Consider the following 24,121-nt stretch of genomic DNA (forward strand, 5'->3'; position numbering starts at 1 on the left):
TCATATCCCAAAAAAAGGGCCGCTAAATATAAACGTGGATCATGTAGATTCCCTTCGTGCTCTAAACAGATTGAAACCATCCCTTGCATGGACAGTATCCCCTAAGTTTTATCAAAATATCACTAGAGAAGAAACCTTTTTATTAACTATTAAGTGAAACTAATTTTAATCGTGGTAAAATTTTAAAGTTTAGTTTAAGGTTTCATTTTGATGCATATATGGTTTTAAAAAAGTATAATGTTAGTAATAATTAATTTTTAAAAGTCTGAAGAAAATGCATGATTGAGATCCTGAGTACAATGGCATGAAAATCTCATGTTATTGTTCCAACCAATATTTTTTTTTTAAATTAAATTGAAAAAGGCGATGTACTCGAAAGATGTACGGCAAGATATTCTTACCGTAATCATCGGTCAAGAAGTCTTGCATACTGGGTACATTAAAATGTTGTGATGGTTACTTTTATTTGATGATAAAACAAATTTATCCTGACACGCCCACCACCATTACATTACACTACATTTTTTTAAATCTTTTTGGGCTCCATTATATTGCAGTAAGTTAGAATGTGTTCAGACCAGATATTTTAAATCCATCTTCCATTGGCCACGAAATGTGCCTAATCATTATGTACGTATAGAAGTTGGGTTAGAGTCTATTGAAACTGAGGTTCTAAAAAAGATGGTTAGATGGTGGTATAAAGTTCAACTAATGGATGGTAACCGCCTCCCAAAGATATGTTTGAATATTTTAAAATCCCTCAGTAATGACAGAATATCTGTGGTTAAATTTAATTGGTACAATCAGTTAATAGGAAAATTGGATTCCATTGATGCAGTTAGCTTGCTAAATACTAGCGAAATGTCACAATTTAAGGATGAATTCAGCAATAGCATTCTGAAATTTCGGAATAATAAATTTTCTTTAGACATTAACGCTGTTCTGCATTCAAATTACAATCCAGACTTCAGAAAGATAAGTAGTCTAACGCTGGGTGAGCAATATTTGTCTCTGAGGGTGCCAATTATAAAGCATAAACTAATTAGTCAATTGAGGCTATGTTAGCCTCGTTCTTTTCAAATCACTTCTTCTGGTTTCAGAAACAGTTTTCAAGCAGATACCTCCATTTGCCCTCTATGCAGCATTCCCGAAAGAGAGGATTTACAGCACTTTTTATTAAAATGTATGAGGCTGCAATCTTATAGAGATAAATACTTGAATAAATACATCTCTAGTATTTGAGATGTAGATGTTCAAGTGCAGACTCTATTAGATGTAGCCGATATTGATAAATTAAATAATTTATTTTATTTTATAACAAGTGCCTTTAAAATGAGAAATTTTGTTTTGAGTTTATAAAAATACTTTTATAATTTTGTTTTGCTTATAATTCTTTATGTTTTTAAATTTTGGTTCTTTTTATTTTCATTCGATTAGAATGTATATTTTTAGTTTTCAGTTCAAGTTTTTATTTATGTTTTATAAGGTTTTATTTTACATTATTTAACCAAACTTCATTTGTATAGGGTAGAACCCTTAAAACAAATAAATTATTCTATTCTATTCATTTTTTTAAATCTTCTATTATTATTTTTTTTGTTATTGGCGTCACCATAACATTTTTTGCAGTCAGAGGGCCTCCCCAAAACGTTGTATTTCTGGTGGAAAATTAATATTGAAAACCGTTCACGAGTTGATAAAATTGTAACTTTGATCTTAAATATCTCAACAAATATTAGGCATATCAAAACGGGGTTAACGTCATTTTTCACAGTTTTTTATGCAGTTTTTATAATCATTGTTAAAATCAGTGGTCCTTATGAAATCCCAATCGGGTTTTTAGCCGTAACTCCGCCAAAAATGAAGGTACAGCATCGGGGGTGAAAAATTTGAAAACTAGATCCAAAAAAACATATAGTTTACTTCGTGGGTTTTTTTCGAAATTCCGCTTTCCTAAAAAGTTATTAGCGATTGGTGCGTTTTAAATGGATCACCCTGTATAAACCAAGTTTTTTATATTGTATATATAACATGTTTTATATATTTTATTTTATTTATAAATTGAGTACATAAACAGACAGGACAAGATACACAACCAGAAGATACACCAATCTTAGATGCAACAATATAAAAAATATAATAATTTTTAATAAGCATAAGCCCCTGAAGATGACCTGATCTCTAGGCTAAAAGCTTGGCTAAAAATATAAAATTATTACTGAAATTGGCAATAATCTTTCTCCCTTTATAGTTTTTTATAGGTACAAAGTTATGTATATTGTACAGGTACCTAGTTTATAATGTACGAAGCATAAAGAATGTAGGCCCTTGCTCTAAATATTAAAATCTATTTGAAAACATAACTTCTAGAAAGTACACAATGGAAAGTGTCCTAATTAAATACATAAAATAGAATAATTAATAAAATAAATCCTAAATTACAGAAGGAAAATCCCATATATTTTTATTGGCATGCTCTCTGCACAGCCTAAATAGAAAGAATTTTCATTTTTGATAAAATGGGGTCTCAGTTATCTTAATATTCAAAAATTGTATTTCAAATTAAATGAATGTATTTAGTTGAATGTAGTAATAATAAAAAAAAAGAAAAAGTAAAAGTAGAAGTTTAAATGTAAACAAAAAGGGATAAATTAATGTAAATCAGCTTAATCGCTGTAGAACATAGCAACAATAATATGTTTACGTTTAGGTATATCTGTGTTTACTTTTTTAAGGTATTAATTTTTATTTTGTTTTAGTACATACAAATTCTCAAATATTATTCTATTTGTGTTTCTTAATTTGTCAGCCATTTTCCATTAATGTTTCTAATTTCCAACCCATTGTTTCTTCTATTTATTACGTTCAAAAATTTACTTATATGGATTTTTTTACAGTCTTTAAGGCATGTATATTGTGTTTTTTTGATTATAATTAATTTATTCGGGATACTGAGGAGTGGTAAATATTTTTTTTTTACAGATTTATTATATATTTATTTTTTTATTTTACCAACGTTTTGGCTAATTTATTGGCTTCTTAAGGGTAATTAAAAGTCTGTAAACAGATAGCTTTACAAATTTATTTTAACCTGAAAAAGGGCAATAAATTGACCGCTTCTTAATTTCCCAAGAAAATCAATCAATAACGGTCGAAAATTAAATCATCGTTATGATATAACTCTAATTGTATGAAGGTTAATCTGTTACAACAAATACAAACTACATTGAATAGTTAAAACAAAGTCTATTAAATTGTTTCGAAAAGTTTGGGATTACTGAGATTGTGTTGTTGGATCGTGTTAATCAGGATTGCTGAGACTAGGTCAATCTTCTTAAGGCTTGGTAAAGGTTGTTAGGACTGAGTCAAAGTTGGTGAAACAGGACTAGTGTTGATATGGATGAGTTAGAAAATTTACCAGTTGAGGCCAAGTAAGTTTTTGAGTTATCTGCATTGATGTTAAGGCCGGCCATTGTTAAAAAGTCTGAGTCAATGTAGTTTAGGCGTGTCATCGAGTTGGGCCGTCAGATTCTTGAGATGGAGTTGATTTCGTGTTGTGTGTTGTTGAGGTCATGTCATGTTAGGGCTTTAACGAGTATTGGAAGCTAAATCAATCTGTTTAGGCTAAGTTTGAGATTTGAAGGCCTAGTATTTAGTTAAATGTGGTGAGCTCAGTCAATATTTATACCATAGTCAGCTGTGGTTAAGGCGGTATTGGCAATGTACGAGGCTTTAGTACGAAATGTGTGTTGTTGAGGCCGACTGAATTGAGTTGAAGCCGAATTGGTTTAGTTTAGCCGGACCCCACGTGTCCGAGAAGTGTGTCGGGCCGCCACTGGCCGAGCTAGTCCGCACAGATAGTGCGTGTCCGCCTCCGGCCGCCCCCTGCTGTCGTGAGAGGAGGCCGCTGTTGCGCTTGCGTGCCAGTGTTCACACCGAACAGGCCGAGTGTTGTGGGGGTGCCGCTGGCTTGGCCATCTTTGTAAACACTGGTGCTATTCTCGGTCCAAGTGCCGTTTAGTAACTCACCGAATATATAGCGAGTACACAGAAATCAAATTTATTATTATATCTTTCTATACAAACATTTCAGTTTGTATATATATTTGACTTTAATCTCTTTTACTTATTTTTTTGTTATTTCCATTGTCGTTGATATCGTTATAATATTAAAAATATAATCTTTGTTACCCCAATTACCTAGAGAAACATATAAATAAATTGATTAACTAAAACTATGGGGTTCTAAAGCGATAAGTAAAAACAGGTACGGACACCGCCAATTTATCTACTTTTAGAAACACTATCTATTTTAAAAACAATTTCTCCTGCGGAATATAGCCGGCTAAGGTTGACACCTACAGTACCCAATAGGTACACAGTGCAGCATGAAATCATTCAGTTTACATCTACGGGTGTACAAAACAAACACGTAACTGTTAAAAGTATAACCAAGTTGTTTAATAAAGTGCTTACTGCATTTGGATACGATCAAGTTCCTTTTTAATTAAAAATAAAAAAAAAAACAATGTGTTACTTTTAAAAAAAAACGCGAGTGCTAAAATATCTCAAGATAATCTAGTGTGTTTCTTTTTTTCCTTCAAACATCACAAATTCATTCAAACAAAACTAATCAAAACAAACTAAAGTACTTGATAATACCGGCTAGAAGAAAAGAGGTATTCATTTTTTCTTCATTAGAGCATTTTTTCATCTAAATCAAAGCTTTTGTTCACCTAAACTAAACTTTTGTTAAATAAACTCAACATTTTTTACAATATAGTTACCATTTTAAAATAAAACCTTCTTCCAAACAAATTACGAAATTTTTTAAAGCCAAAATAAGCCTTTCACTATCAAACTATAGTTTTTATCAATCAAATTAAACTTTTTTATACATTAATATAGCCCTTCTTCAATCAATTTTATACTTTTCACATTCAAACATAGTCTTTTCATCTCCAAAAATTAAATCTTAACAGAATATTGATAGAAAAAAATAAAAGAAGAGGTTTTGTGTTACTGAAAAATGCTATTTTTTTTTTTTTTTTTTTTGGAAATCATTCAAATCAAAATAGATTTTAAACAATCAAAAATTTCTAAAAACGGACTTATAAAAATTTTATTATCGGTTTTATTATAAATTTATTTTTAAAATCTGATATATATATTATCATTTTTTTATTATGATTTATGTGTGGAATCCAGTGCGGGATATGCAACATAGGCATCAGGATGAGACGACGCAAACTCTACAGCACAAATGAATTTCTACATTGTATACGGTAAATATGTTTATTTAAATAATTATTCATTCATTCATTTTTTATACAAAAATTATATTTAAAATTAATTTACAGTGCCGTATCAACTTAATAATAATAGTAGTAAAATACAGTTGCATTTTAAGAAAATTCTAAATTTTAAACTGAATGCTCAAGTGTATATAATTTATGCTTTAAATGAATTATTCTTATATCCATTTTTTATGTTTCATTATTTAACAAACTCTCTTTTTATAAAAGCCTAATAAAATTAAAAACAAAATATTAGTGATAATAATAACACTAATACGAGGCTAACGATCAGGTTATACACGGTAGTGGGGCCAGCTGATAGTGCCAGCTGATATCTTGACACCTCCAAGCATTGATCTTTCTATCGTCGACCACAACTCTGCTCTGTGCTCCATATCCTCTGTTAATGGTTACAATTTTTTTGTTTTTTCCTTCTCTTACTCCTAGTAAAAGGAAGCAAATATTGTGTTCATTTCAGTATCTTAAAGTTTTGGGTTTCACAAAAAGTGAGAAAAAGTTTTACTGATAATGGAAAATGGAGTACGGACATTCATACGATTTTCTGTTATTACTATTCTGTAGAATCTAATTTACCAGTTTTCTTTATACTTAGATTATATCAAAATGAAGGATATCTGACGTTTCAGGTTCCAAGAACTACCTTTTCCCCTAAAAATGCAATTTTCATGAAAAGAATTACAAAAAACTGATATCTGAATAGGCAAAAACAGCGTAGTTTAACTCATTGACACATGAAGTCTACAGAGTTTTTTTGTTTTAATTCGAAATTTTCACTGCTCAATGTTACGTAGCACCGTACAATACGGTGAAATGGCCTTTTTAGAAGAATGCCTAACCCTACTCTTTCAGTAGAATTGCGGTTGAATCCATTTTCCTGGAAAAGTATTATATACAACTTACCGTTTTTATGTTATGTGAATATTTACAGAGGCCGCCACTCAAATTGGCGATTCAAGGTCACGCTAGCATATCTGCTGGTTCTTTTCAGCACTCCTACTATGTTCTCGACAATGGAAAAAAAAAAGGGATCAGCAAATAAAGGGAGGTAAAAACGTTCATCTTGGCACAGAGCACACGAGGGATCAAGTTAATTAATGAAGCAGTTTGACCTTGGACCGCCAATCTGACTGGCGTCCATTTTTAAAAATTAGTTAAGATCGCAAAATTCTCTCTTACGTAGCATAGTAAGAGAAAATGGAAAATTGAAACTCTTTTTCTTTTTTTTTCGATTAAGGGACTCAAAATTTCTACCCCTGGGGGGTCACTTACTTTCGAAAATCTTCACGATTGCGGATTATTTTTTGGGAATTAAGCTATGTGAGTTTATTAAAGCTTTTAGTTTGGTCTATAGAGGGAGGTGGATTTGCCTACTTCTTCAGGGATCTGTCTTGGAATCCCATCTTATCAACACAAATCACACTTATACTGACCTCCCCAACGTTCACCGAATATAATTATGATCTTAGATGTAGTCGAATGTGTAGCTGTTTAGGTGAAGCGAATATAGCAAATTTCTATCAAGTTTTCTAGCTTATCTTAGTATCTTGGATCAGACTTGTAGCTGCACGTGAAGCGAGTTAAGAACAACAACCAGCTAAAGAGTCGATATTCACTGACATAACTCTTCAGTAATTCATATGACAGATGAAGAAGGAGTCTCATCTCAAGTGGCAGCGATATTTTGGATGTTCATAATCAGAATTTATGATAGCTAGCTCGTTTTTTTTAAAAATTAAAACTGTCCGGTAGGACAGTTGTATAAGGGTTGATCGTCAAAAAGTGCACGAAAAAGCACGTTCAAGGGTTGATCGTCAAAAAGCGTAACGTTGAAAAACACCCAACTTTGACAATTTTTTTCTCATTTTCTATAAAAGATAAAATTCTCAAATTTTCTTTATAATATAAGTCAAAGCCTTCTTTATAACTGTAATTTTTTCGTAATAACAACTAATAGATTTCTAGAATAAAGTTGCTGAAAATGGGCAAAAACGGCATTTTCAGAGAATCTTCTTCTTGTTACCTTTTTGTAAACAACGTAGCGCCTAAACGCGCAAACCGATTTTCATGAAACAGGTGTCATTCGATTCGGAATTTTATGTAGATGTGCCTTTTGGGGGTCTCGACGCTGTACATCGAATGGCAGAGGAGTTACCCCCACATATGTGATGCTCCCTCCAAAATTATTATTACTAATAACTCTGTAAATCTTAGCCTAATTTTGATAAAAATTTGGCAGGTTGAAAGAGTAAAGGATCCCCTATTTAATATTGAAGCGACGTTCTGCTTTCACGCCTATTAAGGGGAAGTATTGCAATCGTTTCATATTATCACCACGTGAACCCTTTTTCATTGAAGAATGGTCATTTATTTCGGAATTTACATAGATTATTAAAACTGTCCGGTAGGACAGTTGTATAAGGGTTGATCGTCAAAAACTGCACGAAGAAGCTTAACGTTGAAAAACACCCAACTTTGACAATTTTTTTCTCTTTTTCTACAAAAGATAAAATTCCCAAATTTTCTTTAAAATAAAGGGCAAACCCTCCTTTATAACTGTAATTTTTTTGCAACAACCCAGATCTAATAGGTTTCTAGAAAAAAGTTGCCGAAAATGAGCAAAAACAGCTTTTTCAAAAAATGTTCTTGTTCTTGTTGTTGTTGTTCTTCTTCTTCTTCTTGTTACCTTTTTTGTAAACAACGTAGCGCCTAAACGCGTGAACCGATTTTCATGAATGAGGTGTCATTCGATTCGGAATTTTATGTAGATGTGCCTTTTAGGGGTCTCTAACCTGTACATCGAATGGGAGAGGAGTTAGCCCCCTTTATGTAAGGCCCCCTCCAAAATTATTATTACTAATTACTCTGTAAATCTTGGCCCGATTTTGATAAAATTTGGTAGAATGATAGGGTTAGGGCTCCCCTACGTAACATTAAAGCGGCGATCAGCTCTTACACTTGTTAAGGGGAAGTATAGCAATCTTTGCAAATTATCGACACGTGAACCGATTTTCATGAATGAAGTGTCATTCGAATCGAAATTTTGTACAGATTTGAACTTTAAAAGTCTCAACGCCGTGCCTCATAAGGTGGGGAGTTCGCCCCACCCAAATAAGGCCCTTTCTAAAACTATTATTACCAATATTTCTATAACGCTTAGTCCGATTTTGATAAAATTCAGCTCGAATAAGTGGTTAAAGCTCCTCTACGTTGCTGATGCTCTTGCACCTACTAAGAGGAAGTACTGCAATCGTTTAAATTATCAATGAGTGAACCGATTGAAATCAATGAATTGTCGTTAGATTAAAAAATCTTTGCCTCTTTGCCTAGAAGTTACATATGTATACATTTTTACTGTATTCAAAAAAATCTGTTAAATTTGAATAAAGAACATATTTATGAAGCTTTTTTACATTTAATAGCCCCGTGTTTGAGCAATTACAAAGGAAAAAAATAAATGAACTAATTAGTACGAAAAAAACAATGGCTACCTACGCCTCCAGAAAAAAAAAATAAAATGAAAAATAACAATATTTACGTAAAATCAAATCAGTTTAAACTTTTAAATAAAACATAAGAGATATAAAGATTTTTATTAAGCAACTAAATAAAATATTATACATAGAGTGTTGTTCATAGTTTCTGGTAACTGATTTCGTTAATCCAAAATGAAGAAAGATTTTTTTCTATTTAAATAAAATTTTATACGTTTCTGGTCTCAGAAAGTACATAGCTACACAAAACTCTTAAATCTCTTATCTTAAAACTAAAATTACATTCATTTTAAGAAAAGATTCAGTGAGTTCTCTAATCTACTAAATTTAAGACACCACAGTAGCCGAGCGGTTTAAGAGACTAGATCCTCATAGCTAAAAGATGTATTGTGGTTCAGGGTTCGATTCCCCGGTTCTAGGCCTTGTATTTGATGGTTAATAAAAGAGGAATTTATAGTAAAGTATGTTTTGCTAGTCGCCTCCGTCCATGAATTTGGTAGTTGTGAACGTAAAGCTCGCCTGAAATATAATAGGGCATTACATTACTTGTTTTGTTTTGTTTTTATATTCAATTTCTAATAACATAATTTTGTTTGTGATTAATAAAAATTCTTACGTGAACACACACTACTTTTTATTACAATTTATTGTAAAAAGTAGTTTACGACAATATACTTTTATTATCTTTTATTCAACCATAAGAGTACCTGAGCCCTCATTTTTGCTAATAATAATTAACTAATTACATTTGTACAATTAAAAGAGACTTTAACTGATCCCTGAAAATGAAACTAATAACTTATAAATATACAGGGTGACCAGAGTTATATGCTCCACCCACTTTTTTTTTAAACGGCGGGAAATTTCGAAAAAATAGAAAACACGTATTTAATCATTTTTAGTCTAGTTTATTTTCAGTGATTGACCCATTTTTTTAAACCCCAATATCTCGAGATACAGCATCCAACTTTTGTTTTTCAAATGGAACGTTATATTTTTTTTTTGTATATTTTTATAGTATTTGAGCTCCTAAAAAAAAAAACAAAAAAAATTTTTTTGAAATCGGTTAGGTTTTTCAAAAGTTATGGTAATTTAAAATATGAAAAACAAATTTCAGTTTATCGTCAAAATTACGTTATTTTTTTTTTAAGAATCTGTTCAAACTGGGCACTATCAACGGATAGGCAAGCCAAAACTTTGGACTCCCACGCTTTGCTTGTAGCAGCACTTATGGTGGCGAAGTCTCAAGATCTAGACAGGTTAGCGTTATTCGACGTTTTAGATCATCGACTGAAGCCACGGGATTAAGGTTACTGTACACTTTATTTTTTAGATATTCCCACAAAAAAATAATCCATTGGAGTTAAGTCCAGAGATCGAGGTGGCCATTGGATGGGGCAATGAGTCCCTAAGCACTTTTTAAGGAAATTTCTGTCCAGGTAACCTCGAACATCTCTCGCATTATGTGCCGGGCAACCATCTTGTTGAAAATACCTATCTAGCCGACGTTGTAGAGGAACATCTTCAAGCAGAACTGGCAAAATGTCTCTTAAAAAAAAAAATTAGATACCTAGCACCAGTTAAGTTCTCTCTGAAGAAGTATGGGCCGATTAGTTCGATTTCCCAAAAACTCCACACCAAACGTTTGTAGAAAAAATAAACTGAACGTCGTATAACTCTAGCCTGCCAATATCTTTACTTCGCCACCATAAGTGCTGCTACAAACAAAGCGTGGGAGTCTAGAGTTTTGGCTTGCCTATCCGTTTATGGTGCCCAGTTTGAACAGATTCTTAAAAAAAAAAAAAAAAAATAACGTAATTTTGACGATAAACTGAAATTTGTTTTTCATATTTTAAATTACCATAACTTTTGAAAAAACCTAACCGAATTCAAACTTTTTTTTAGGAGCTCAAATACTATAAAAGTATGCAACAAAAAATGTAACGTTTCATTTGAAAATCAAAAGTTGGATACTGTATCTCGAGATACAGGGGTTTAAAAAAATGGGTCAATCGCTGAAAATAAACTAGACTAAAAATGATTAAATTCGTGTTTTCTATTTTTTCGAAATTTCCCGCCGTTAAAAAAAAAAAAATTGGGTGGAGCATATAACTCTGCTCACCCTTTATACTAATGCAAGGAATCACTGTACTAGACATCCTGTAGGAGACCTTATACCTATTTCTAGAAATCCTAAACGTAAACCCTATCCTATTGTCCTAAAACTTTTCATACGCAAACTATATAAATTACTTTCAAACTAATTAGCCACTTCGTCTAACCAGTTACTTTCCATTCTTTTCGTTAAAACCGGCGAAGGCTACAGTAGCCTTCATAAACATCTTATTCTGGTCCACATTCATGTTCGGCAAATCTCGCTATCAGTAAAATAACTTCGATAATCCACCAAAAGAACCGAATCGTGTCATTTCCCGTTGAACTGGCTATGTCCAGTTACTAAACTCGCTACTTCATTAAGAAACTCTGATAGAACTACCCTCTCGTTCGCAAGAAATTCAAGTAAAATCTGCATTTAGTAGAAGTAGCTTATCGAGATTTCCTACATTTTCTGAAGTTAGTCATTTAGTTTCCTTCTTCCTTGATTAAAACACCATTATCCAAAATCACTGTTTACTTTCCCCATTAAGTACTTGTTCAATCCAAAATGTCCTGAAATAAAACAAAAATTTTCTTTTTGCTGTGGAAATTTCCAAACTATTTATCCCAAATCTATTGGCAGACAACCTAAAACTTGATTCAGTTCTGCTAGACTGTCCAAAAAAAACCGAGCGTTGTTTGGTCAAAAAGTGGCCAACTATGAGCTATCACACTGAAGTCCAGTTCGCGACCTGAGCTAGAAGAATACTGATGTAGATTGCCTCCTCAGTCTTTTTTCTTTAATCCCGATTCATTTCTCGTTATCTGTCCCTAGCTGCTCAACTAGTTTCAAGTCTTTGCCCTTAATTCCCGAATCTAGAATGATTCTTAAGTCTTTCACTTCGTTTAACATAAAGAATACCACTTCTTATAAATTCATTTTCTTTAAATTTCTAATTTTGGTTACAAGTCTAATACTGTTTTTTGAATACTACTAGGTGGTTACACTAAAACTACGGTTAAAGGCGCTCAACACAAATAATCTGGAAGATTTTATTGCAAATAAGATCTTAGAATATGTAATTACGAAAATTATTCAAAAAAATAAACGAGCCACCACGATAGCCGAGCGGTTAAGAGAATAGACTCGCAAATATAAGATGTATTGTGGTGCTCTGAGTTCGATTCTAGGTCTAGGCCTTGAATTTTATTTTATGTTTAATATGAGAAATTTACAATAAAGTGTGTTTGCTAGACGCTTCCGTCTATGCTACCTAATTTGATCTTCACTACATTTAGAGCAATTATAGTGCCTATTATTTAACGATTGCTGCAGTTTCAGCAATCAATATTTATAGTACACAAACCCGATTCAGAGCCACAGAGAAAGAACTTTTATCAAACAAAACTTCGAACCTTGGAGCAAATGTTCGTTCTAAACAACTTTTTTTTTTTAAATTCAAAAAAAATAATAACTGCTCTTTATGTAGTGTTCTTGGATGCTATGGAAGATATATCACATTTTCTGTTTTTACGTACTGTATATAACAGTATACGACAAAAAGTATTTTATATTGACAGACTCTCATTTGATTTGTATTATAACATTTCACAAGACAAGATCCGTGTTATGAAGACGTTTGTATTCATTTTTATTTGAATACTTTAATCTAAGAAATGCTATACTACGAACAGTTTTATATATTGTAGATTTTTTTACCTTAGCTATAAATCGAAATGAAGTTTATCAGCTGCCAATTTGCTTCTTTGTAATACCATCATTTACAATACAACTTGTATTTTGTTAAGGTTTCTATACTTATGAAAAAATATATTTTTCGTAGAAAAGGTAATTATTATTTATTCAAAATATTTTGAATATTTACTGATATTACAATACAATAGTGAATCAATTTTGGCATTAAATGTTCAAATATTCTATTTGTTGTCTTTAGTTCCAATTATTGTAGTGAAGGAGCTGTTTAAATTGAAAGTATAGTAATGTCTATTTGCTTTGTAATGGGCGTAAAGCACAAAATAAAGATTATTATTATAATTTTTTAATATAAAGCGCGTCAAAATCTCAGGTAATTGGCACCCTGAGTTTTGTTCAGTACACTGCCGGCCTCTGTTACCGACAGCATAGTCCATCACCGGACAATGAGCTGTAAGAAGCTCCTTGGAAGAGAAAAATCTAAGGACCAGCCGCTGGATTCGAACCCGGGATCTCCGCATTGGAATCCAGTATACGCTAGTCTCTTCTCTTTATTAATATTTTTATTATTATTTAGCGATTGCAGAAGAAATAACTAAATTAGATCTTTAAAAATTGAATGAGAGAATATTCTATGTTCTTTGATTCTCCTGTCTGAGTTCTTCTTGGCGTTCCTTTATCCAATAAAATTGCGCAATGAGGAATGTTGTGGCAAATCTTAACAGTCTGAGACTAAATCTAGGAGGTGCTGAAAGATGTATGTTCTTTGATTCTCCTGTCTGAGTTCTTCTTGGCGTTCCTTTATCCAATAAAATTGCGCAATGAGGAATGTTGTGGCAAATCTTAACAGTCTGAGACTAAATCTAGGAGGTGCTGAAAGATGTATGTTCTTTGATTCTCCTGTCTGAGTTCTTCTTGGCGTTCCTTTATCCCATAAAATTGCGCAATGAGGAATGTTGTGGCAAATCTTAACAGTCTGAGACTAAATCTAGGAGGTGCTGAAAGATGTATGTTCTTTGATTCTCCTGTCTGAGTTCTTCTTGGCGTTCCTTTATCCCATAAAATTGCGCAATGAGGAATGTTGTGGCAAATCTTAACAGTCTGAGACTAAATCTAGGAGGTGCTGAAAGATGTATGTTCTTTGATTCTCCTGTCTGAGTTCTTCTTGGCGTTCCTTTATCCAATAAAATTGCGCAATGAGGAATGTTGTGGCAAATCTTAACAGTCTGAGACTAAATCTAGGAGGTGCTGAAAGATGTATGTTCTTTGATTCTCCTGTCTGAGTTCTTCTTGGCGTTCCTTTATCCAATAAAATTGCGCAATGAGGAATGTTGTGGCAAATCTTAACAGTCTGAGACTAAATCTAGGAGGTGCTGAAAGATGTATGTTCTTTGATTCTCCTGTCTGAGTTCTTCTTGGCGTTCCTTTATCCAATAAAATTGCGCAATGAGGAATGTTGTGGCAAATCTTAACAGTCTGAGACTAAATCTAGGAGGTGCTGAAAGATGTATGTTCTTTGATTCTCCTGTCTGAGTTCTTCTTGGCGTTCCTTTATCCCATAAAATTGCGCAATGAGGAATGTTGTGGCAAATCTTAACAGTCTGAGACTAAATCTAGGAGGTGCTGAAAGATGTATGTTCTTTGATTCTCCTGTCTGAGTTCTTCTTGGCGTTCCTTTATCCCATAAAATTGCGCAATGAGGAATGTTGTGGCAAATCTTAACAGTCTGAGACTAAATCTAGGAGGTGCTGAAAGATGTATGTTCTTTGATTCTCCTGTCTGAGTTCTTCTTGGCGTTCCTTTATCCCATAAAATTGCGCAATGAGGAATGTTGTGGCAAATCTTAACAGTCTGAGACTAAATCTAGGAGGTGCTGAAAGATGTATGTTCTTTGATTCTCCTGTCTGAGTTCTTCTTGGCGTTCCTTTATCCGATAAAATTGCGCAATGAGGAATGTTGTGGCAAATCTTAACAGTCTGAGACTAAATCTAGGAGGTGCTGAAAGATGTATGTTCTTTGATTCTCCTGTCTGAGTTCTTCTTGGCGTTCCTTTATCCCATAAAATTGCGCAATGAGGAATGTTGTGGCAAATCTTAACAGTCTGAGACTAAATCTAGGGAGGTGCTGAAAGATCTATGTTCTTTGATTCTCCTGTCTGAGTTCTTCTTGGCGTTCCTTTATCCCATAAAATTGCGCAATGAGGAATGTTGTGGCAAATCTTAACAGTCTGAGACTAAATCTAGGGAGGTGCTGAAAGATCTATGTTCTTTGATTCTCCTGTCTGAGTTCTTCTTGGCGTTCCTTTATCCCATAAAATTGCGCAATGAGGAATTTTGTGGCAAATCTTAACAGACTGAGACTAAATCTAGGAGGTGCTGAAAGATCTATGTTCTTTGATTCTCCTGTCTGAGTTCTTCTTGGCGTTCCTTTATCCCATAAAATTGCGCAATGAGGAATGTTGTGGCGAATCTTAACAGTCTGAGACTAAATCTAGGGAGGTGCTGAAAGATTTATGTTCTTTGATTCTCCTGTCTGAGTTCTTCTTGGCGTTCCTTTATCCCATAAAATTGCGCAATGAGGAATTTTGTGGCAAATCTTAACAGACTGAGACTAAATCTAGGAGGTGCTGAAAGATGTATGTTCTTTGATTCTCCTGTCTGAGTTCTTCTTGGCGTTCCTTTATCCCATAAAATTGCGCAATGAGGAAGATCTATGTCGAGTACAGTATGTTACATCACAATAAATAATGGTAACAATTAGAATTAGATAAAGGTGTTGTTGGGTAACTACTTCATCTCTACAATAGTTAGATCTAGTTACGAGTTGCGTAATATCAGTATTATTGGTGTGTATTACAGGGAATTCGTTTTATTCATCATTGCTTTTATTTTAAAGGTTGTCTTTGTTATCATTCTTTATTTCTCTTTGCAAGCGATTTTCTTAATTCTCCTGTAAACAGGTTCCTTTCTTGTGTTTTTTTTTGTTTATTCCTTGTTTCTCCAAGATGGCGTTGTGTAATCATTTAACGATACAGTCTTTGTTGGAATAGATTTATAAGTGGAGAGCTACCCGCAGTCACCGCACCTAAAAAGGATCTCTAATGGTGGATAATGTCATTCTATTCTTATAGTTCTAGTAGTTCATGTTAAATGCTGAAAAGAAATAGTGAAAAGGAAATAAGGAAAATAAAGTTAAAAGGGTCCATAGAGCTCAAAATATTTGTATTTTTTTGCCTTAGCTTGTTGCAGCTAGAGACCATATTTATTTCACGGCAAGAGAGCGATCGTCCGACGTAGGAAAACATCCTTTAGAAATTTAAATATAACATGTCGTTAATTCAATCTGATTTTGGTTCATTAAATTTTCTATCAATAGACACATTGTTTGGTATCTGTTGTTTAGTTAACACTAAATAAGCATTATATGCACCCACAAACTCTGAAAATCTCCACATTATTATTATTTTGTTTAAATCTTATTTAAGAGTTAAGAGGTATTTTTAGCCACTCTTACTGCATAAAGTTGCCTTTTGGGGCAGGATGGTTAACGATGAGCCTAGTTTGATGTTTTACCTGAAAATCACTTTAGATGTTACATGTTCCAGGATGGGCGGTAGGTCTGAAGCGATAATCTACTAAAGATACTGGGGATCACTTGAAGATATCCCTGTTTTCCCATACTGAGGATTATGGCTCTTCTTTGTTTAGGATGAGCAGTTCCTCAACTCCGTTGTAAAAAGTGGTTTGCATCTGTTCGGATAGTCAGGCTGCGTTGAAGGTGCAGAACTCTTGGGTTTTCACCTCCCAAAGCTGGTTTATTGAAATTTTCTTGCATACTAAAAGATCTAGCTTCCATTTCTTCTTTTTCTTGCTTCATATGACTGGGGTCATTTAAGGATTTTGATATATCAAATTGGTGGAAGCCTTCCTTACAAGTACGTCAGGGTTTTGAGGCGTACGTGCACACCTTGATGAGCTCTGCTGACTAAAATATTGATTTAGGACAAGTCCAGAGTCGTTAGCGAAATGCTGTGAAGTCTTTCATGGATCTCTTTCATGGCATCTGCTTAGTTTCCCTCAACTGGACATTTTGGTGTAAAATTATCTCTCTCTAAAATGTGACTCATGCTCGATTCTTTCTTAGAACTTTGTGAGACAAAGGAAGAACCACCAATGTTTAGATTGTGAAAATGGTAGGTTTTGGAACTTCAGGTTATCTTTAGGTTTATAGGTTAACGGTGAGAGAGAACTTGTTTTTCAGCCCGGAACTGGATTTCTATTCTAGACTCTGTCTAGACTTGCTGATATTGTTCTTCATTGTGGCAGATTTATGGGCCCAAAGTGGCTTTGGATATCTTACGGTATCCAGGGCCGGATTTAGATGAAAAGAGGCCCTAGGCTATTCCACTTATGAGGCCCTTTCACCTCCCATTTTTATGTTTATTTATTAATCATATGCATAGAATTTCTCCTTATTTTCGGTTCAGTGTTTTAGTGTTCACAGTTTTTAGAATAGTGTAATTTTAATTTTGCTAACAATTTGAATGTAGGTCACTCTTGATCTTGAGGCCCTAGGCTGAGGCCTAGTTAGCCTATAGGAAAATCCGGCCCTGACGGTATCCCACCTAACTGACAAATCATAATAATATAATGTCGGTTCTAAAATTTTTACTTCGTAGGATCTTCTTACAGCTCACCGTTTAGTGATGGACAGTGTTATCTGAAACAACACCGTCTGAAGACCTGTACAGTGCACTGATAAAAAACTCCTGGCGCTAATGACTGCAGTTGTTGACTCGCCTAGAAAAAAAATTGAGCAAGGATGTCAGATAGTATGTTATAAAAAATATGGTTGCCTCTAAAAGAAGGTAGACGAAAGAACATTTTAAGACACCAAAAATTGAACGTTTTATTACCGCAATTGTATTAAAACGCCTGGGACGAAAAAATAAAATAGCTAATAAAACAGCGATCGGACACCTACTTCAGTTATTAAATAATTTAGTTCTTCATTGTCACACTCGTAACGTAACATTACAATATTTTGGCCATCTTCAATCACATGTAGGCTTTCAGGAAATTTTGTTGGATGTTCAGAGTATAGATAAGCGTCACAGAAAGCACGTTCTGTGGTGGCAGATCACAATTTTTTCTTTTGAACCACGCCATGTTATTCAGCCTTACCACGTTCCTCTCTTTCTAATAGCCATTCTTTGAGGAAAGAAAGATATTCTGTTCGCCATTTCTCATGGACAGTACTTTTAAATAGTCTTCTCCAATCTTTACCATTTTATTTGCATCCCTATCAATTATATTTTTAATTTCTCACTAATTTAGCCAAGTTCTGAAATATTTAGGACAAATTAACTTCCCTGTAGAGCTAAACTGAGAGTAGCAATTGTACCTAGCTGAATTACTACCTCTATTAACTGGTTTAAGGGTACTGATTATTATTTATTCCACGAACCTCTTTGGCAGTAAAGACCTCTTACTCACAATAATTACTTCTTAAACACGTATAAACATAAACCAAAATTAGCTTCTTGCACCTGTTTTATCGCGTTCAGTGTTTTTTCGATCAAAGAAATTTAGACGCACTTTCATACTTCCGTTCATGAGAACTTGATCACAAAAAGCATTGCAGCTTCTGAGTCCCATCTCGTTCATGAAACACTAAAATTTTTATTGAAACTAATAAAATACAATAAAGTAAATTAGGGTTAGGTTATAGTTTTGAAAGACACTTACTGCGATGGTAAACTTTCCTGTGAGATACATTTTTATTTATCATTATGGATTACTTTAATTTTAAATAAATATAGCATAGATATTTAGGATCACTCTTTACACAGAATCTCGCGAACAAAATATTATACATTATATTCATCGCATATATTTAACATTTATCTAAAATAATGTCTAAATGTTGTAAAACCCATTTTTAAAGGATGTACCATCACGAGCCTCTTACAATTGGTGTACAGAACCAGCTTAAAAACCTATGCTCTTCCAGTTCTTCCAAACATAGTCTTGGCCATCTATCTGAGGATAATTTTCTTCGCTTTAAGCCACCATCCTTTCAGCTTCTACATGATTAATTCATGTTTCTGTAAATACAATGGTTTGAAGTGTTGAAGAATGATCTTAAGTACGAGGTGTGGCTATTAAATAACGAGACGTCAAGACGTTTCTAGCCAAGTACAACATCCCCAGTTTTAAGCCATCCGCCTTATTCGCCTGACCTGGCTCCCAGGTGACTTTTATCTGTTCTCTCAAAGTCAAATCTGCATTTAAAGGAACACGATTTCAGAGTCCTTTGAAGCTATGAAAGAAAAAGCGGCACGCGTCATGCAGGAGCTGACAGAAAAAGACTTCCAGCACTGTTTCGAACAATGGTAAATTCGCATGGAGCGTTGTAGAGATAGGGGAGGGGTGTATATTGAAGGTGATAATAACTAAATATGTATAAATTTAAAATAAAATGTTTTATAGCAATAGTTATTTAATAGCCACACCTCGTAGTCGATTGGTGCACAATCTACTTGAGTAAAATATTGGCTATCACAGAGTTCAGCCACATAATTTAGATGGATAAATAAACTTTATTATAAATATATACGATAAATACAAGCATGAACTTTCAATGTGTAATTACATTACAATCTTCATTACGTAGTATAAAGGAAACTTTAGGATGTGAAGGATAGAAAATGCAACCTGCAGCTAGTGGAGAAAGTTAGCTTAGGATATGTTTGATTCTTTTGGGTCTGTAGGGAATCGAAAGATCGTAGTGGGTTAGAATGGTAAACTAGAATGGAAAGGAGTTTATGGAAGCAATCTCGTGAACGGAGTCGATTTTATAGTAAGTCGAAGAGAGTCTGAGAAATTTGTTCTGTGTTGTCCTGCAGTTTCTTTGTTGTTACTATAAGAAGTCAGGCTCTAGGCGTAGAGTTAGCGAAATACATTAAAAGAAGAGACTTAACTTGAGTGTGTGATGATGAGCTATAGTTTGTCTGTGGGTTTCTAAGGCCAAACCCAGCTTCAACTATCCTCCACAGGTTCGTATAAATAAAATTTTTATTCGGAAGCTATAATAATTCCAAAACTATGAGCTTTTTATCCAAGTATGGGCTTTTTGAGATATCTGGTATCAAGCGTACACATACCTCGCGTTATTTTATTTTATTTTTCTCCGTATTTAGGAGGCCTCAAAACATACGAAAAACTTAATTTATAAAATTTGACTCTGTTACTTCCATTTATTGAGCGTAAGAAAAATTATCTAACTTCTAATCGAAAAGCGGGCGTTGGATTTTAGATAAAAATAGAAAAAACATAATAAATAAATTAGCAAATAAAGGCTATTACAGTCGGTTTGTCAATCGCAATCATTTAACTTAAGAGTGTGCTTTAAATACATCACAAAAACAAAAATATTTTCCACTTCAACCAGAAAGTTAAAATAAGTTAAATTCGGTTTAACAAAAATAAATAAAAGAAAAGTCTCTCTCTGAAAACAAAAATAGTAGAGTAAATACATATAGGGAAGGGATTAGCTATACGGTTAGAGTATTGGACTCCCACGCGGAGGTCCTGGGTTCGAATCCAGCAGCTGGCCCTTAGATTTTTCTCTTTCTAAGAGCTTCTTACAGCTCATAGTTTGGTGATGGACAGTGTTTGTAACGTGAGAACACTGTTCGGAGGCCGGCAGAGCACCGAAAAAAGCTCCGGGGCGCCAATAACCTAGATGTTAACGCGCCTTAAATCACAATAATTAAAAAAAATAAAATAGCGTTAATGTAAAGGGCTGATTTTATTTATTTTGATTGACATTTTACTCTTCTATAAAATTAAAAAATATTAATGCTAATATCCCAGATATATTGTGGCTTTTATCACGTCAAGTTTCTATAGTAAGTTACCCATCTTTCGGCCATCTGTTGGATTCCACGTCTTTACCATTCCTTACGTTTAGAAGCAAAGACTTTAGAATTTCCTCGAAGTGGGTGACTAGCTGGACTCGAAGGAAATGAGTCATTGATCGGAACAAATGATAAGTTGGTTGTGCTGGATAGGGGCTCTTCGCTGTGCAGAGAAGTAAAAGAACAGCTCAAGTTTTTTTTGAATTTTCTGCTATCCAGAAGTTTTAATGCATCTGGTTCGTGTTTTATTCTAGTCAATTGTGTTCTGTTGTACAATAAATATGATGCATTGCTGATGCAATTCTGTGTAAATTAAAATGACTGGCAAATTAGCTGATTGGCTTAACCACGACTTAACCACTAGTGGACAACTTTCATTCATTAGTATTCGATTGATGAAAAAGTGTGGTTTTTTGTTCTGAAAGATACTGAAGAACCTTTCTAAACGGTTTCTTTCATTTTTTCTTTTTATTGAACTTGTGAAATTCTTTATTATTTAAAAAACTGGGTCAGCCACAGTTCAGATTATATTAATCGTCTCTTATAGTTCCTTGTTTTGCGTGCTTCAGTCAAAATACCAACATCTATCGCTGAATGCCATACCAAGTCTCATTTCCTAACCTAGTCCTTCTTCACGCTTGAATTTTTGAAACCAATGTTACTCAGTGCGTCCATTCATCACCTCGTTCTTCAGCTGAACTTCTCTTTTTTTAATTAAGACCTAGAATCACTAAAATTTCTTTCTCCTAAACCCATAGACGGTAAAAGAATATTTAGTCAAGGTGAGGGATATCAAGATAATGTCATTCTCAGTTATATTTTAGTAAATAAACAGATTTTAGAGCTGATGAAGTTATTATTGAAACTCTAGGCGAATCCTACGCCCCAAGGCACACTGCATCATGGAGGCTTATTAATATGATCCCGCGTCTCTTTAAAAGTTCTTCAAGTGGTTCAAGGTTCTACCAATTTGATAGGTTTCGACATGATTTCTTCTGGATATGAAAAGAGTTCAGTAGAGGCCAAAAAAGAATCTCAAATAGAGTCGGCAATGTGGCTTTAGATAAATCAACTCTTGTGAAGAAAAATGCCTAGTTTTATCTTTTGCCATCAGTCGGACTGACATTCATTAACTGATGAATTCCAATTAGTATTTTACTTATATTACAACCATAAATTTCAACCATCAACCATCAGTAGCCTGTACCAACTATTACTAGATTAAACTTTTTTTTTATTAAGTCTTTTTGGAGGGTAAACAATTGAAATTCTACCAGCTAAATAATTTTAAAGATCATTGTGCACTTGGGGAAAGTTACGAAATTGAAGAAAAGTGAAACTGACGTTTGCCCATTGTGAAATCACTAAAAATGTATTTTATGAAAGTTTATACGAGCCGTTCTCTGCACAATTCTACTCCACATTTTGATATATATTAATAGCCTAGTCAAATTAGGTAAAAAAAAGGGGTAAAGCTCGAAATGGAAGTTAATATGCTAATCTCAGATGCAATCACACGATCTAATCCAAACAGCAAACAATGATTTAAAACTTAAACTTCATGAGAACTCAATAAAGAATAATTAAATTATAGAAGCTCCTACACCATCATGCTCTACTGGTACAAAAGTTGCATTTTTACCTCGTTTTTTGAGGGGAATTTTGGCCAATTACGTAATACCTCTGGATATGTTTATTTCATCATTTGTTCCAAAATATTCAATTTGGACCATTAAATAAACATATATATATGTTTCATTTGGTTTTAAGATTTTGAGGTAATGAATTTTATAAATTATCAAACGTTTTTTTCAATAAATATGGTTTCTAAACTTTTTACAAACTAGAAATTGTTAAATTATCATCTTCTAAATCTTGTGTTATTAAATTATTTCACCGCAGTCATCAATAAAATGTTCTTTTCTAAAGTTTCTCAGATCTAATCAAACGATCTAATCCAAACAAGAAAAAATTGTTTAAAACCTAGAAGTAATGAAAATGAACTCAATAAAGTACAATTAAATCATCACAAGGCTGTATTATTACATTCAATCATTATAACGTTTTCATACGAATTATTATAACACTCTTTTATTGATATCATTTATAAAGTTGTTTTAAAAATTAAAAACTTACAATTTAAATACTATATAATAATGCATTTTTTAATTCAGTGTTTAAAACATAATTATTAAGAGTCAATTAATTACAGAAACTGGTAATATTCTTAAAAAATAAAAAATAAAACTTAAGAAAAATCCCTTTAAAAATGCCACAAAAAAAATTTGGTAACCGGCTAACATAATGCTGTAGGAGCTAAGTGTAGAATCACAGTAAAGAGGTGTGGCAGATTATCAAGATATTATCAGCCAATCAGAAGGAAGTACAGTAATCATATGTTGTACAGACAAGCACTTAATACGCATTGGCTGAAGCTTTCCATTGCACTGCCCCACCCATCCACACACAGATTGTACTATAAGCTCCTATACCATTATGTTCTACTGATACAAATGTTTCATTTTACCTCGTCTTTTTGATGGAAATTTCTGCCAATTACGTAATATCTCTTAATATTTTTATTTTCTACACATTATTCGTTCCAAAATATTTAATTTGGACCCTTAAATAAGTATATATCTGTTTCATTTGTTTTTAAGATCTTTATTTAGTAAAAACTAACGTTTATTTATAATTTTAATATTTTTGTAACATTATAAAACGTACTGAATTACTCATTGACCTAACGTTACTATACATACGGCTAAGCGCCTCCCACTCTTCGCGCTCTGCCTCTAGAACGGTTGATGGTATGAAAAATTGCATAGAACAAAATTTGTAGAGAATTTTATGCTCTACAACTTTTGTAATTACTTTAAATGTCATTTAGAGCAAAGGAAACAAAATATTACAAAAAAAAAACGGTAAATATACATATAACCTTCTTCAGGGTATTGGAAAATGTGTGGGGTTTAATGTTAAGCTACATCATCATAACTGTTGATCATCAGGGTATCAAATAAATAAAAAATTCTTAAATTATTTGCATTAGAAAACATTTGTAAATTAAATTATATCTATTAGCACACCATAAATTCTCTTATCGTATCTTTCTATTCAAATTTCAAGCAAAATTTCAGCATAATGTAGATTCTCGCTCCAATATTTTTTTTTTTTGTAGATGTGTACATAATGTTTAGATTAGTTTTATCCTGCCATTCAAATCCAGTTTGCGGATCCATAATAATATGTTCACTTCTCTATGCAAACTGTAATGATCATGCAGTTGGCGGATCCATAATATTTTCACTTCTCTGTGCAAACTGTAATGATCATGCAGTTGGCGGATCCATAATAATATGTTCACTTCTCTGTGCAAACTGTAATGTGCATGCAGTTGGCGGATCCATAATAATTGTTCACTTCTCTGTGCAAACTGTAATGATCATGCAGTTTGCGGATCCATAATATCTTCACTTCTTTATGCAAACTGTAATGATCATGCAGTTGGCGGATCCATATTATCTTCATTTCTCTATGCAATCTGTAATGATCATGCAGTTGGCGGATCCATAATATC

General features: G+C 33.3%; 1 protein-coding gene across 3 annotated transcripts in view; it reads left to right on the top strand.

Moving 5' to 3' along the window:
* Positions 1-3,927: 3,927 nt before the first annotated feature.
* Positions 3,928-24,121, top strand: part of Dhit (regulator of G protein signaling double hit) — a 134,834-nt gene continuing 114,640 nt past the window's right edge. Inside the window, exons 1-2 of one of the 3 annotated variants that reach the window (XM_074138004.1) lie at positions 3,928-4,679; positions 5,209-5,285. The gene's annotated coding sequence lies outside the window, so the exon portion shown is untranslated. The remainder of the gene's footprint in view (positions 4,680-5,208; positions 5,286-24,121) is intronic. The other 2 variants (XM_074138005.1, XM_074138006.1) reach the window with 2 other exon arrangements.

The sequence above is a fragment of the Rhodnius prolixus genome, unplaced genomic scaffold, assembly GCF_049639745.1.
Source record: "Rhodnius prolixus isolate KJV_2025 unplaced genomic scaffold, Rpr scaffold_11, whole genome shotgun sequence".
NCBI classification, from domain to species: domain Eukaryota; kingdom Metazoa; phylum Arthropoda; class Insecta; order Hemiptera; family Reduviidae; genus Rhodnius; species Rhodnius prolixus.